Source organism: Haemorhous mexicanus, chromosome 11 (genome assembly GCF_027477595.1).
Source record: "Haemorhous mexicanus isolate bHaeMex1 chromosome 11, bHaeMex1.pri, whole genome shotgun sequence".
Lineage (NCBI taxonomy): Eukaryota > Metazoa > Chordata > Aves > Passeriformes > Fringillidae > Haemorhous > Haemorhous mexicanus.
This window is the reverse complement of record NC_082351.1, coordinates 23,363,488-23,379,970: the sequence shown is the minus strand read 5'-3', so window position 1 is coordinate 23,379,970 and position 16,483 is coordinate 23,363,488. Positions and strand designations below refer to the sequence as shown.

Below are 16,483 nucleotides of genomic sequence, written 5' to 3'. Positions count from 1 at the left end.
GAAGTAGGTGAGCAGGGGAGATCCAGGACAGGAATTGTGCCTGGAATGGGTGAAAAGGGAGATCCAGGACAGGAATTGTGCCTGGAATGGGTGAAAAGGGAGATCCAGGGTAGGAATTGTGCTCAGGTAGGTGAGCAGAGGAGCTCCAGGGTAGGAATTGTACCTGAAGTAGGTGAGCAGGGGAGCTCCAAGACAGGAATTGTGCCTGGAATAGGTGAGCAGAGGAGCTCCAGGACAGGAATTGTGCTCAGGTAGGTGAGCAGAGGAGCTCCAGGGCAGGAATTGTACCTGAAGTAGGTGAGCAGGGGAGCTCCAGGGCAGGAATTGTACCTGAAGTAGGTGAGCAGGGGAGCTCCAGGACAGGAATTGTGCTCAGATAGGTGAGCTCCTTTAGTGAGGATGGGCTGCCAGCCTCCCAGCTGACCCACTTCCACCCAGGTCATGGAAGCTCATGAATTCCGAAGGCTGGAGCGTGACTGCTCACTCCCTGGGCAGAGCAGGGGAGGCAGTCTGGGGCTGGGGGGGCCAGGACAGAGCAGATCCTGGCAGCTCCTCACTGGAGCCTGCCCTGGCTGTGGGCAGAGCAGGTGCAGCCCTCACACGGGAGATCAGGGGCACAGGGTGCCACAGAGGCCCTGGGGGTGTGTGTGTGTGTGTGTGTGTGTGTGTGTGTGTGTGTGTGTGTGTGTGCAGCAGTGCTTTCTCACCCAGAGAAAATGGGTTTTCTCCTCAATTAGCCCAAAGCCTGCCCTTAGCAGGGTGTTCCCATGGCTCAGGGTTCAGCACGGCACAAACTGCAGTGCCTGGGGGTGGGAACTGCCTCCACACCCTCCCAAAAATCCCTCCCAGAAATCCCACCCAGCCATGCTCACCGTCCCTCTGCAATTTCTGAGTTAGAAAAAGGCTCTTGTGGAACCCAGCAGGGCAGGGGGCTGTGCCTGCACAGAGCCCACCTTCTCCAGCTTGGCACTTGGCTTCTCTTGGGTCCTTCAGGAGAACCAAAACACTTTGAACCAAACACATTGGAATGAATATTTTAAATATTTAATATATTATAAAATATTGTTCTTATTTGTTAAGATATTTAAAATATTTTAAATATTTTTCTTATTTTTTCCTGCCTGGCCCCAGCCCTGTAGGGAGAGCCCAGCTGGAGGGGCTCCTGCAGCCCCCTGCCCAGAACCACAGTGAAATACCCTGGGCACGAGGGCACACAGGACATTCCCAGGTGGGACAGGAGCTGCTTCAGGCCCAGCACGGATTGGGATCCTATATATTATATTATATATATATTAAATATAATATAATATAATATGACATAACATAATATAATATAACATAACATATTATATTTAACATATAATATAATATAATATAATATACCATTATATTATATTATATTATATTACATTATATAACATTATATTATATTACATTCTATAACATTATATTATATTATATCATATCATATCATATATTATTATATATTATTATATATTATTATATTATATTATATTATATTATATTATATTATATTATATTATTTGTATATACAGATATATATTTCTATATTTCTACATAATTATATACAAATAGATACATATGTAAATATATATTTTATATACAAATATAAATTATATTAAAATTTGTTATACATCTAATATAATCTATTTTTATATATTTATAATTTATTTATATATAATTAGAGATAAATATGTATGTATAAAAATACTTACATATATAAAAATATAAATCTACATTTGTACATTTACTGTGATGTGCAGGGCTGAAGCCCAGATCTGATACAGATCCTGGATCAAAGCCTGTGCTCCCTGGCAATCTAATTTTATCCTGACACGTTGATTGCTCGCTCTTCATCTGTGGCTGCTGTCCCAAAGGGGCAAAGTGAGAGGAGCTGCATTTTTTTTCTCCTATCCTGTAAGATGACATGAAATAAATTCAGAAGAACACACACACAAGAACAATGTGGGGTTTGTTATTCACCAGACAGCTCTGAGAAGGGAAGAGACTGGAGCTGAGGTTCGTGAGGGATGGTACAAGATAGGATGGAATTTCTGACTAATGAATCACAGAGATCCACGGCAAACCGAGGGAGCTGGGCCTTGCAGGGGCTCTTGGAAATCCCTCTGCATTGCTCTCCCTGCTCCCCAGCAGGTGGGAAACCTGGGATTCCTGGGAAAAGCCAGGCCTGGCACTGGTGCAGCCTGGGCAGCTGTGATGGGGAGTTTCCAGCTCCCAGCCCAAGCAAAGGCAGCCCCAGTGCAGGGCAGGGCTTCCTCAGGGACCTGGAGTCCAGAGGGAGCAGTGTCCCTCACAGCAGCTCCTCAGCAAGGGATGTGAGCTCTGCCACGGGGGAGAACTAACTACCTGTCCTTTCAATGAGGGCTTGCAAAAATTCAAAGGGTCTCTGCAGATTGCCATGGATATCAGATTCCAAATGTAAATCTGAGCAGTGCCAGCAAGGGCAAGCACCAGGCTTGGACAGCAAGAGCAACAAGAGCCCTGGGCAGCCCCAAGGCAGACAGGAGAAGAAACGAGCCCATGCCAGCCAGAAGGCACAAGCAGGAGGCCCTGGGTGAAAGCACCTCTCCCCCAGCACTGGTGCATTTCTCCAGAGCAGGCCCACCACGGCCCCTTCCCCATCTAGTGCTGCTGGAGCAGCCAGAGCTGAGCTCCTGCTCTCCCCACGGCAGCCCTCTGCTCAGGGCAGCGCCCCTGGCCCCTCTCTCTGCCATGGCCCTGGGGTCACAGGCTCAGCTCAGCAAATACTGCTCCTGCTAATGGCAGAGGAAAAGCTGGGGGCAATGTTTGCAGAGCCAAAGCGCTGCCCTTAATTTTCCTGCAAATATTTAAGGGAAAAGTCAAACAGAAACTCACCCTCCCGTCAGGAAAACCTCATTTGCACCACTGACAATCCAGAACTCCTCACTGAACCTCTCTCACTTCTAATAACCCAAAACTTAGAAGTGTTTCTTAATTTTAGCAGCTTTTTTTTCTCTTGACCCAGATACCAACAAGCTTGTACTACTGGGAAATGCAATGTTCATGCAGCAGGGCTAAACCCATTGTTTATTTTTCTATTAAACTTGGAGAGCTCCTCTCCTTCCTCGTTAATCCCCCACCTTGATGGTTCTTTCTGAGTTCAGAAGGTGTCCTGTGTTCCCTCCCTGGTTCCTGCATCAGCTCAAGGCCCAACCCTGCTTCAGCCAAACTGAATATTTCAGACACGCCAGTGATGGCTCAGGGTTGGCGTGAGCAGACAAGAATAAAATTGCTTTTTATAAGGTTTTTATTAAAAGCAATTCAGTTTGGAGAAGCAGAGGATGAATGAAAAGAGTGGTGCTGGGCTGTGTGTTAATTACAGACAGTTAATTTAATTAGGGATGGCTGATGAGGGCAGGGCAGAGCTGGCTCTGCCACAGCCATGGGGGAAAATCCATGTCCTCAAGACATCCCCTCGATTTTCTGGTGGTTTGACTCATTAGCAATTTTCCTTTTCATGCTCTTTGAGGGGGAAAAAAAGAAAAAAAAAAATGGCATTTTGGAGCAGAGAGGAGCAAGTAAAAGACAGGCAAAGCCCTGAGAGCACTTAGGCAGAGGAAGCCCTCCTGTGTCTCTGGACTTTTCCATTTCCAGCGAGGCTCCAGCAGCAGGGGTCACCCGAGGCAGCCCCAGCACTTGCAGAGGGCACAGCCTGCCCAGCCCTGGCTCTGGGGAGCCACAGGAGCTTTTAGTGCTTCCAGCCAAGGCAGGAATCCTCAACAGGAATTCAAATTCAGTCCCGTAAATCACCAACTCCCATCAAGCCCTGCTTGGCAGTGGGCAGGGCTGGGATGTGCTGAGGTCTGAAATCAAAGCAACCACTGGCAATCCTCTTGAAACACAGCACACTGCCTTCAGCCTCACTGCCAGCAAGCAGAGCCTTCCCTCCCAAAACGGGAATCTTGACCATCACTTTCTGTCCTTTTCTGTGTTCATGAGGCAGAAGTGATGAAGGCATTTCAGCCTTGAAAATTCTGCTTGATCCCCACCAGAACTAGGCTGGAATTCTCTAGACTGGAGTGTTTTGGAGTTAACTTTCCATCCCTATACCAATGAAATTGTGGATTGTTCAAATCTAAGGAGCATTTAAGGTTGGAGTTGATGTTCTTTTTCAGCTGTGATCATTCTGTGGTTCTGTGAACACAGTCTGAAAAATCAGAAGGAAAAAATGGCCATGAGTACATCCCTGAGGGGAGCAGAGCCATCCCAGCTCCTCCTGTGGCCAAGGCTCCACGTCGGGTCTCTCTTGAGTCACTGCCTTCTCCTGGTCCTTTCCTGTGTGCTGGGAGAGCTCCAGAGCCAGTGGGAGCGTGGGTCTGGAGTCTGCAGAAGATGGAATCCATGGATCTGGATTCCATGGACTGACAGGGAGCAGCAATCTGCACCCTCTTTGGAGAGGAGAGGCCTCCAGAGAACGTGGCTGTGCTGCAGGAACAGGACCACGAAGAAGCAAACCCTGGCCAGCCAAGAGCCACACCAGGCAAGTCTCACAGCTGCATTATTTAAAATTATTTAATTGGCAGTGAGTGTGTAATTGAAGGCTGCAATATAAGCAAAAACCCACTTGAGCCAAATTGCTGTGCCACAATCATTTGCTGATTAATCCCCAAAGTACACTTTAAAGGACATGGACAAAGACTTCAGGACAATGGCCTCATTTTTACTGTGCCACATCACATTTTTCATTTACCAGTGCACTTCTTGTTAAAGACCTGTAATTTCGTCTTTGGTTCGCCCTGTGAGAAGTCTTTCCCTCGTCCCAAAATACTCACTCAGAAAAGCTTTCACCAGAAGCTTGCAACCAACAATAAAAACAATCACCTGAAACCACCCTCAATTTGGGGCACTTCCATCACTCCGGCTCCTGCTGGTGCTCCCACTGGAGCTCGGGCTCTTAAATGATTTCTCACTTTCATCCTGGCTCTGAAACTGCACAAAATTCTCACATTTGGGCAGCGCTGGAAGCAAGAACTGCAAAGCTGCAAAGCTCCTGGGTCCTCGTGCGAGGCAGGGAGGATTTTACCCAAAATGTCCCCATTTCCATCACGTCCCTCGTGCTAATTGAGTTCCAAACCTCGACTGGAGCTTCCTGTTGGCAGCTCCTGGCCCAGCCCACATCCGTTCTGGGGCCGCTCGTGTCTCCTGGGCTCTGGGTTCAGCTCCAGGTTTTCCACACTTTTCCTGTGCAGGGCTCCAGGGAACGATCTCATTCCCTGCTGCTGCAGTTCCTCCCTCTCAGCAACAACAAACCCACTAATTCACATCCCTCCAGGACACCAGAGCCAGAGCAATAAAACTTGCAAACAGAGGAGAGAGAGAGAAGCACGTAAATATGATTCAAACCTAAGCTGAAGTTACTAAAATCCAATTGAATTCAAATTTCTTTTCCTCCTTCCCCTGGCTGATGTTTCCCCAAAGCTTCTCCCTTGAATTACATGTGCACAGTCGCCCTTCATTTCCATCAGCTGCATTCCCACGTTGGGAAAACCTCACCCTCTCATGTTGCTTATGGAGAAAAGAATTCCAGAGATGAAGGTTTTGTCCAGGTGAGTTCTGAGTGCCTGGAATGCCTGAACAGCCAGGGATGCTCCTGACACTGGGAAGGGTCTGCAGGAATGAGACCAAGCAAATGTCTGACCCCGTTTCCAGCGGAGCAGAGCGTTCACAGCAGCACAACAGAGCCTGAGCAGTGGTGGCAGCCAGAACAAAAGGGTATGAACTGGGGTTGGAGAAGGGTGGGCAGTGTCTCACCATCATCAGCCCAAAGCTTCCTGCTGGGGCACAGGCAGGTGACCCAAGGTGACATCTGTGACGTGGCCGTGCAGGGGTGACACTGGTGCTGCTGGATTGGTGAGGCTTTGGCTGTTTCCAGGATTTCAGCCCTAGGGAACAAGGAGGATGTTGGTTAGATTTGGTTGGCAGCACCACCGTCCCCTTCTTATTGCCCAGGAAATGTGGATTTATGGCAAGCACAGCTTCCCAATTTAATGGGATTTTGGTGGGATGAGAGAGTTGACCATACAGGAGGTGTTGAGCACAGACCTTCCAGAAACCAACTGCAAAATAATCTCAGGTAACCAAGAAACTGCTGAGATCCTCAAAGATCATCCACTGGGGGGTGGAGAGGCCCTGAAGGGATTTCCCAGAGCAGCTGTGGTGCCCCTGGATCCTGGCAGTGCCCAAGGCCAGGCTGGACACTGGGGCTGGGGGCACCTGGGACAGTGGGAGGTGTCCCTGCCATGGCAGCCTTTAATGCCCCTCCCAACCCAACCCAACCCAACCCAACCCAACCCAACCCAACCCATTCTGTGATTCCCCCTGCAGAGCACACACAATAAATAAATTTTTTGAGCACTCTCATCCAGGGTCCCCTCCAGGGCAGTGCTTTGGGTGCAGACCCGGGGGGTCACCCAGGGGTGGCTCCAACCCCAGGAGTGACCACAGGAACAGCCCCGAGCTCGAGCTGAAATATGAAACCTCCCCTGTGCTCCATCAGCCTCTTGCAAAACCAACCCCAATATTCAAAATTTAGCAACACCATCTGTTAGAGACTTTGTTAAATAAAAACAACTCATTACCGAACTCAGATCTGGGAGAAGGATCACTTTCCTTCATATACAACTGATTTTCTTCAGCTGGAAAAACACAAATAGTTGTTTCCCAGCATTTCTGAACCGTTTCCAAAGGTTTCTGACAGCAGCCACGTTCCTAACCTGTAGCCAAAGAAATAACTGTACTATTAATCTGGAGCTGGCAGTACCTCCTGACATTTGAATTATGCTGCTGAAAGGTGTCTTTTACCAGCTGGTAAATAACCATCCCCTAATTACAGATATAAATCTGGGGAGGTAGGAATGCACAGCTCAAAGTGATGAAAATGTTTAATAAAATATGGCCCAGAAATGGAGAATGTGACTAGATTCAGCACCTTGACCACGGGGAGTTCTGGATCTGCTGGTGGAACCTGACAGCCCCTGAGGATGGAACCTCCTGTCCCAGGGACAAATGTGAGGGTGGTTATCACTGGTAAAACTGGGGGTTATCCCTGGTAAAACTGGGGGTTATCCCTGGTAAAACTGGGGGTTATCCCTGGTAAAACAGGGGGTTATCACTGGTAAAACAGGGGGTTATCACTGGTAAAACTGGGGGTTATCACTGGTAAAACTGGGGGTTATCCCTGGTAAAACTGGGGGTTATCCCTGGTAAAACTGGCGGTTATCCCTGGTGGCTATAATTAATAAAACTGGGGGTTATCACTGGTAAAACTGGTGGTTCTAATTGATATAACTGGTGGTTATCATTGGTGTAACTGGTGGTTATCCCTGGTGTAACTGGTGGTTATTCCTGGTGGCTATAATTAATAAAACTGGTGGTTATCACTGGTAAAACTGGGGGTTATCACTGGAGGTTGTAATTGGTAAAACTGGTGGTTATCATTGTCCCAGGAAATCTGAACAACCAGTGTGCCATGAAATCCCCTCTTAGCTACCCAGGTTCCCATGGCTGCTGCAGAGAAGAGCATTTCTGACGAGCCCTGCTGATAATCAGCAGACCGTTATTAATTTTGTTTCTCCAGTGAAGTTTGATGAAGATATGGTTTCCTTGTGGGGCCTGGATTTGTCACCTCTGTGATTCAGACTTATGTCATAGATCTCTAATGACAGAAATTGGAAAAAGCTCAAAACTGTAGTTTATTTTCTTAATAATTTTTTTTTAAATCACTTTTTAAAAATTCTATCCCAAGTCAACTATTCTAAAAGCCATGGCAGCTTGATCTGAAATGGCTTTATTTTGGTGCTTCACTTCCAGGTTTTTTGAGTATTACATTTGTTCATTACAATTTTTTGTTGTTTTTTTGGCAGTGGATAAAGACAAATTCTTTTACTTAAGATTGATTTTTCTAATTGCAGCCTCACCAAAAACCCCCAGCAGAGCTGCTCCAGGGACTTCCACAGCTCCCTGACTGAGCTCAAAGCTGAGACAAAGCTCACCCGAGTGCCTGCAGGGGAGAGGTCTCTGGGTGTGACTCAGTGAATATCATGGCATGTCTTGGGATGGAAGGGACCCACAGGGATCCCCCAGCCCAGCCCAGCCCCTGGCCCTGCACACACACCCAAATCCCACCCTGGGCATCCCTGGCAGCTCCTGGAGCTCTGGGGCTGTGCCTGTTCCCTGGGCAGTGCCAGCACCCTCTGGGGATGAGCCTTTCCCAATAGAAGAACAAAATCAAATGTATGTATTACAGGTGTATCTAAAATACCTTGTAAATACTACCACAGCCTGGGGAAGGGTGAGTGACCTTTCTGGCTGCTGAGATACAGCACAGCTCAGTCCAGGCTGGATTTCACACCTGATAATGGTGATTACCAGCCACAACTGCCACTTCAGCCCAGATCTGCATCCCACTTCTCCAGCTCCCTCTCAGCTGAGCTGGAAGGAGAACTGGCAGGGAAGGAGCAGGGAAGTTCATTCCCAAGCTGCCAGTGCAGTTCCTTTCTCCAGCACTACAGTCATTAACTCTGCAGCACAACACCCAAATTACTCCTCCTGAGCTCCTGCACAGATTTTCCTGCCATGCTCGGGGTGGTTCCATCTCATTCCTGCTGTGCTCCACTGCTCCATTATCGATGCACAGGCACTGCCCAGCCAAGGACTCATTAATAAGTCACGTCCTTAAATCCATGTGCTCCCCTGAAAGGAAGGGATCTCTGGCATAACATCTGCCTGTGCTCAAATCACAAATTACAGTAATGAGCCCCTGCTTCTGCTCATGCCACCCCTGCCATGGCAGGGACACCTCCCACCGTCCCAGGCTGCTCCAGTTTGTCCAGCCTGGCCTTGGGCACTGCCAGGGACCAGGGGCAGCCACAGCTGCTCTGGGCACCCTGTGCCAGGACCTGCCCACCCTCAAATCACCAACCCCACCACCCTCAAATCCCCAAAAATCTTCTTAAGGCAGGCCTTGCTGAGGCCATCTCTGGCGTGGGGATGAAGAACACGCCAGGGGATCACTGTGCATGTCCTGGTGACCAACACCAACCTTCCTCAGAACTCTGCTCAAAACCACCCCCACAGCCAGGCTGAGACCCAAACGAGGACCAAACCCAGCCCAGAGCCTGCCAGCTCCACCACACCAGCTCTCTGGGCTGGAGATGAAACCAAACCCAGGGGTTTAGGAGGAAGCCTGGTACAGGAGAGGAAGAGCTGGGCTGCAGAAGCTGGAGCTGGCGTGCAAGGCTGAATTAATAGCTTAATGCAATTCAGTTCTTCCTGGTTGCCTGGAAACTAACTTCGAGAAAAAAAAGAGGAAAAGCACAAACCATAATGGGTGTAGAGGGCTTAATAGGGAATTATTGATGCCACCAGACTGTCTGACAGTCTGATGGATTTCTAACAAAATCATTCCAAATGCTCCTTTATTATTATTATATGTTCTCCTGAACAACAAGGTCCAAGGCCAGAGGAGAGGAAATATTCCTGGAGCCGGGGTTAATGCTGGCAGGAGGGGCTGCTGTGTGCCGGGCAGCCCGGCTGCTCTGCCTCCGTGCTCAGCATCTCCTACAGCAGCCAAGGCAGAGAGAATCCCTGCCCTGCCCTGCCCTGCTCCAGAATCCCTCCGTGCTCAGTATCTTCTGCAGCAGCAAACACAGCGAGAATCCCTGCCCTGCCCTGCTCCAGAATCCCTCCGTGCTCAGCATCTCCTGCAGCAGCCAACACAGGGACAATCCCTGCCCTGCCCTGCTCCAGAATCCCTCCGTGCTCGGCATCTCCTGCAGCAGCAAACACAGCGAGAATCCCTGCCCTGCTCTGCTCCAGAATCCCTCTGTGCTCAGCATCTTCTGCAGCAGCAAACACAGCGAGAATCCCAGCCCTGCCCTGCTCCAGAATCCCTCCGTGCTCAGCATCTCCCTGCCCGTGTTCTGCAGCAGCAAACACGGGGACAATCCCTGCCCTGCCCTGCCCTGCTGGACAATCCCTGCCCTGCCCTGCCCTGCCGGAGGGAGCCCTGCAGAGCTGCTCACGGGCAGAGCTGCTGGGCTCCAGCTGCAAACACAACTGCCCGGGCAGCCCAGCACTGCCCCGGGGAGGGTTTGGTGCCTGCTCACCCCCGTGTTCACGGGCAGGGATAAAACATGCCCTGGAAAGCTCCTGCCTCCCCAGAGGCTGGGGGGCCCTTGGGGCTGAGCAGTCTCACCAGAGCCTGGAGGAGAGGAGGGACCACGGCAGGAAAAGGGGACCAGAGACAGCTGGGTTTGATGGAGAGCTCGTGTTCATCCCAGTAAGGACCTCATCCATCCCAGTAAGGACCTGCCAAGTCGGGGAAGGCATGAAGCTAACTGTTAATGATGCATATTCTAATTAGCTAAGGAAGCAGCTCAAAGGTTCTGGCATCACAGAGCAAATCCTGTCCCTGCACCAGCCCCAGGTCCCAGCAGCACCCCCCAGAAGAGCTCCAACAGGCAGACCCTGGTGCCCAGTTTTCCACCTTGGAATAGTGCAGGTTCTTCCCTGATTATTTGGGACAGGAATTAGGTCAGTGTAATTACCTTCACCTTCAGATGAGCACCCACCTCTCTGCTGGGTGTAAAACAAATGCAGTAGAACTCCAGCCCAGAAACACCCCCAGCAGCCTGGGGCTGCTCTGACCCTGCCACACAGCCCCAACTCTGTGCCTCAAAGACAAACCCGGGCAGGGTTCCTGGGGAGCACAATCAGGTGCTGGGAACAGCTTTGAGAACAGGCCCTGTGCCTTCTCCCACCTCTGAGGTGCACTGGACAAGGCAGGATAATGGAACTGTAATATAGAACAAATTGTAATATAGAACAGAGCAGGGCTAATTTTGAGTCTGCTCCTGAATTATCTGTGATGTCAAGATATACAGTAGATACCTCAAGAGCATTTTAAATAGTCTCTAAATAAAGCAAGTCATTATTTCTTGCTAAAAATGAGGTTTAAAATTAACTAGTTACTGGAAAAAAACAACAAACTGTAAATTGTTTTCCAATTCTGCAGGTCTCTTTCCTGTTTCCAAGTGATCTGTGGTAATAAAGTCCCAACATGGAGATCCAATGCCCCAACAAAATTATTTAATGACTTACAGAATGCACATCAAATCCCTACAACCCAAGCTAAGACAAACATCATCTCACACCTTTTTCATTCCAGTTCTTTAGACACTGGGGGTATAAATAGAATTTAGCTCACCAGTTCACTTATTTTTCACCTATTTTTCATTGTTATCCCATTACCCACAAGCTGTGTTTCCCATGTATCTCTTTCTAGGAGTTCCTGAACCAACAAACCTGGAAGGTGGAGCTGGTTGAGCCCTCAGTTGTGAGAGGAATTTCTGCATTCTCCAGAAGGAATGGAGGGGAGGACGTGGGTTCCAGGCTGAAGAGCTGAAAAACCTTTTGGGTACAGACTTCCCTCAGAACCTGTGTGGATTTCCAGGATGTCCCCTCCCTGCTGGGGAGTGTGAGGAGCCCAGGAAGCAGCACAGCCTCACCTTGGGAGGGACCTGGGGCACGAGTGCAGCATCTTCTCCCACAGGAATTTCCATGGGCACAAACTGTTTTAATGGGAAAACACCTGGTGAGAACATCCCCCACCTCCTCACACTTCCCCACCAGAACCCAGAGGCACCAGGGGGGCAGAGCTGCCACGGAGCAATGGCACCAGCTGGGCTTGGCCTCAGAGCCTTTCCCAGCCCTGGAGCTCCAAGATTCCCTGAGGAGTGAGCACTGAGCTCACAGGACTGTCCGTGGCCCAGGCAGACCCTGCAGGAGGGGAAGCACCCCACACCCAGCCCTGGGGCTCCAAGGGGTGTCTGGTGCCCACCTCACCTGGGGTGAGCAGGAGGGGGCCCCTGGAGCAGGGCTGTGGCTGCCAGCCAGGCTGCCAGGCTCGGGGGGCAGCTCAGGGGGCTCTGCTGCCCCACAGCATTCCTGCAGCACCAGAACAGCTGTGACAGGCAGAGATCATTGTGACACCTGCAGGGATCACTGAAATCATAGTGCTGTCACCTGCAGAGATCATGGTACTGAACCTGCAGAAATCATTGAAATCATGGTGCTGTCACCTGCAGAGATCATGGTACTGAACCTGCAGAAATCACTGAGATCATGGTGCTGACACCTGCAGAGATCACTGAAATCATGGTGCTGAACCTGCAGAGATCACTGAAATCATGGTGCTATCACCTGCAGAGATCATTGTGACACCTGCAGGGATCACTGAAATCATGGTGCTGAACCTGCAGAGATCATGGTGCTGAACCTGCAGAAATCATTGAAATCATGGTGCTGTCACCTGCAGAGATCATGGTACTGAACCTGCAGAAATCATTGAAATCATGGTGCTGTCACCTGCAGAGATCACTGAAATCATGGTGCTGAACCTGCAGGGATCACTGAAATCATGGTGCTGTCACCTGCAGAGATCACTGAAATCATGGTGCTGAACCTGCAGAAATCATTGAAATCATGGTGCTGTCACCTGCAGAGATCATGGTGCTGAACCTGCAGAAATCATTGAAATCATAGTGCTGTCACCTGCAGAGATCACTGAAATCATGGTGCTGACACCTGCAGAGATCATGGTGCTGAACCTGCAGAGATCATGGTGCTGAAACTGCAGAGATCATTGAAATCATGGTGCTGACACCTGCAGAAATCATTGAAATCATAGTGCTGTCACCTGCAGAGATCATTGTGACACCTGCAGAAATCACTGAGATCATGGTGCTGAACCTGCAGCAGGACTGGCACTCACCAGGCTCCCCTGTGCCCTCCTGAGCAGGATGCTCTGGGCACTCCTGAGCTGGGCTCTGCAGAGCTGAGCTGAACTCAGCTGCTCTTTGTGTGCCTGCCCTGGCAGAGCCCCTGCCCAGCTCCAGCCAGCCTCCCCAGAACCTCTTCGTGGACACTGCTGGCTCCTCCTCGCCATCTGGGGAACTAAAGTGATTTATTTCAGCTCAGCAGCTGTCTCTGAGTTGGTAAACTTTTGATGGTGGGCATAATGAAAAGCATCCCTGAGCCTTTTCTTCTGGAAGGAGGGAGATGTCCTCCTCAAGTTCAAAAGTGGCAAAGTCTGATTTCTTGGTAGCTGCTGGAACACGTCATCCCGAGGCTGCTACTCTGCAAAATAATTCACAGATTCCAAGCACTGATATTTATAGCTGGAGCAGAACTCCTGAAGTCTCCTGGTTCTAATGGGAATGTTGGCAGGTCCTTTATTATGTCACAGTGAGCAGTGGTGGTAAAAGTTCTGGAATCAAACTATCAATGCATGATAAATGGGGGGTGAGCTGCTCGTGTCACACCACTTATTAAGTTGGTACCATAAATTATTGCACTGTAAAAATCAATGTTTACTTCAGACTCCCCTCCCATATTTTCATTGCTATTTTCTAGAATTCATTTTAAAAACTACAAGTAACAAAAAAAGAAAAGAAAGAAACCCAAAGCCACGTGAAACAGGAAAATTAATTTTCTTCAGGCTGAATTGTTCTCTATTACCTAAACAAAACAACAGCTGAGGGTGTTGCAGTTATTAAAAGCAGCCAGACAAGAGAGGATGAATTGGAGATGGATCAGACCGTGGAATCAGATATTAACCAAAAATTCCAGGAGTTGAATTAAGGGAAGTATGATTTGTTTGGGCTTTTTTGAGAATGAATCACTACTTATCAGCCAATTGAAACTTTTTATTCCCAGATGAGACCTCCAAGAACACAGGGAGTGCAGCATGAGCGTCCCTTTAATGGCAGGCACAGGGTTCTAATGGTAATTCTCCTGGATTTTCACAAGGAGAAACATCCCCTGCTGGGGCAGGACACCCTCTCACCCTGCCCTGCTCCAAGGGATGCTGAGAGCTGCCAGAATCTGCCTGGAGGGCACAAAGGGAGCAAAATCCTTCCTTTCCTGGTCCTGAGCTCTCAGCCTGCTGGGATGCCCAGCCCTTCCATCCCTCCCAAAAGATTTCCCCCACAGTTAGCATCCAAGCCCTGCAGTTCCAGGGATGTTGCACAGTTGTTGAATCCTGCTGGGGAAGACTCAGGAGCAGCAAAGGCCAAAGGGGTTGGTGTGGGAGGAACTCCTGTGGCCCTGCTCGCCCTTCACAGCCCCAGGTGAGCTCGGGATCCCACCTGGCCCACGGCTGCCAAAGTGTCACACATGTTCAGGAGCAGCCTGGCAGGTCCTGTGAGCAGAAACAGCAAGAAAAAACCACATTTTCTAGGTTTTTACACCCAAAGAGTGGAGCTTTTTTAGAAAAAAAAAAAAATAGTCCCTGGTGTTTCTGCCAGTTTGGTTTCAGCTTCCACTTGGCAGGAGCTGCACGCCAGCAGCGCGTTCCTCACTTTGTTTTGATAGACTCTGTCTCCCAAAATCTGAGATTTTGGGGATTCCTCTCCTCAAGCCCAGCACCCAACCACTCCTAGAGCATTCCTGCATTTATCAAGTGCCACCTGCAATGCACAGGCTGGCAAATTCTCCTTTCCCAGGCACAGCCCTGGGATTTATTGCCAGTAAGTCAGAGATTTTGCAAACAGCAGCATCAAAAGCACATTAGCTGTGCCTTGAGTGAGCACAGCCCATCTCCAGCGAGCCTTCATGACAGATGATGCAAAGGGGGGAAATTAAGAGGCCTCAGAAGCTTTTATGGCTGTTCTTACCTCATGTGTGTGTGCACTCCGTGGGGAGCGGCGTGCTGGGTTTGGCTGGCCATCAAGAACGGGCTGAAGCAGCCAGGGGTGGGTGAGGGCTGCTGCACACACCTGAGAGGGACAATTCCCACCTCCCACAGCTCAGGGAGAGGCTCCCAGGCAGGGCAGGAGGCACCAGAGCCCTGCTGGGCAGGGGCACGGGGGGATTTGGGATTCCAGCAGGACACTGCCTTGGCTTGCTTGGTGGGATTCTGGCATTCCTCTGCCCTAAAAAATAATAATAATAAAAAAAAAGAGTCTGAATTTTGCAAGCCTTAAGTTTAAATATTAAATTTGACCTACCTTTTAAAGAAAGGACTGAGGAAGAAGGTATGGCTGCCTGTGATTTACCAACTTCAGCAAGGATTCTGTGCAGAGTGCAGACAGGAAAAGGCTGTCACAGGCCTCCCTGAAAATCTCTCAGATCTCAGGCCAAGATTCCCCCACCCTACAAATAAACATCTTTAATCCTCTTGTTGGCCATGCTGCCACCCCACAGGGGCTCCTAAAGGTGCAGTACCTGTGCCTGGTATTGCCTGGGGCTTCAGCAGCTCTGCCAGGCAGCATTTTGCAGATGCACAAACTCATTAATCCTGCAGGTTCAGGGTGCATCTGCAATCTTCCTGCATCCCACATTCCCACCTATTACCTCCAATTTAGATCACCTGCCTTGTTTGTACCCGGCGCCGTCTGCAGAGGGATCAGAGCCAGCCCAGCTCCCGCCCAGAGACTGCTCAGTCCTGGCTGAGGGACACAGAGCTGGCCAGGAGAATCAGAGATCCACCCCGAGGAGCCTCCCCTCTGTGCCCCACTGTCCTGAGAGCACGGCCTGGTGGGGAGTGAGAAATCACACAGCTCCTTCTCCCCACAGCTGGGAGCTTTCACTGATTCGACCAATTGTTTTGCTGTAACAATATGAAATTAAAGGGTTTTTTGCTTAAAAGTAATAGAGGCAATCTGAGCTAATCTGGTGTGTCAGTCTGGAGGAAGGACGTGCTGCAGAGCACATCTGGGCAGATGTTTAATGACTGACTGCATGGAGCCCCTGTGCCTCAGCTGGGGCTGGCCTGCCCATCCCATCCTTTACAGGGCTGCTGGGGTTTATTGCCCATCCCTTGATGGTTCTGACCCTGATGGACAAAGATTTCTCAGAATCCCAGAAAGGTTTGGGTGGGAAAAGGGGCCCTAAATCCCATCCTAGCCCTGCCATGGCAGGGACACCTCCCACTGTCCCAGGATGTCCCAATGTCCAGCCTGGCCTTGGACACTGCCAGGGATCCAGGGGCAGCCCCAGCTGCTCTGGGCACCTGTGCCAGGCCTGCCCACCCTGCCAGGGAACAATTCCTGCCCCATATCCCATCTGACTCTCCCCACGAGTGCTTTTTGCCCAGTTTGAGGAGGGCAGTGAGTCCCACAGGGTGTGGTGGTGCCCAGGCAGGATCCCCCCCATGCCCACAGCTCTGGCTGCCCTTCCCTCCCCGAGATCCACTCCTGTGCCCCAGAGGGATGGGGCAGCCCAGCCCCACAGCTGGAGCCCCTCTCCATGCCAGAGGAAAGCTGTGCTGGCCCTGCCTGCAGCCCAGGGCTCTGCCCTTGGCACTCGGGGAGGGAAGCACTGCCTCTGGTCTGCAGCAGAGGTGGAGGGGCTGGAGCTCACCCAGGCAGGCTCCAGCCCTTCCCCTGCCATCCCTGCTCAGCCAGCTGGGAGGTGCACA

The 16,483-nt window shown here is 50.2% G+C and overlaps 2 long non-coding RNA genes across 3 annotated transcripts in view; both read right to left on the bottom strand.

The window, feature by feature from the left end:
* Positions 1-1,768: 1,768 nt before the first annotated feature.
* Positions 1,769-12,219, bottom strand: LOC132332475 (uncharacterized). Of its 2 annotated transcripts, XR_009487912.1 has the most exons (4): positions 11,571-12,219; positions 11,368-11,472; positions 5,815-5,945; positions 1,769-5,670 (listed from the first exon to the last, which is right to left on the bottom strand). It is a non-coding gene; the product is annotated as an uncharacterized LOC132332475 (long non-coding RNA). The 2 variants fall into 2 exon arrangements; XR_009487911.1 differs by having other exon boundaries at positions 11,368-12,215.
* Positions 12,220-12,744: 525 nt separating this feature from the next.
* Positions 12,745-16,483, bottom strand: part of LOC132332474 (uncharacterized) — a 41,672-nt gene continuing 37,933 nt past the window's right edge. The window contains exon 15 of the long non-coding RNA XR_009487910.1: positions 12,745-14,996. This is a non-coding gene — a long non-coding RNA (uncharacterized LOC132332474). The remainder of the gene's footprint in view (positions 14,997-16,483) is intronic.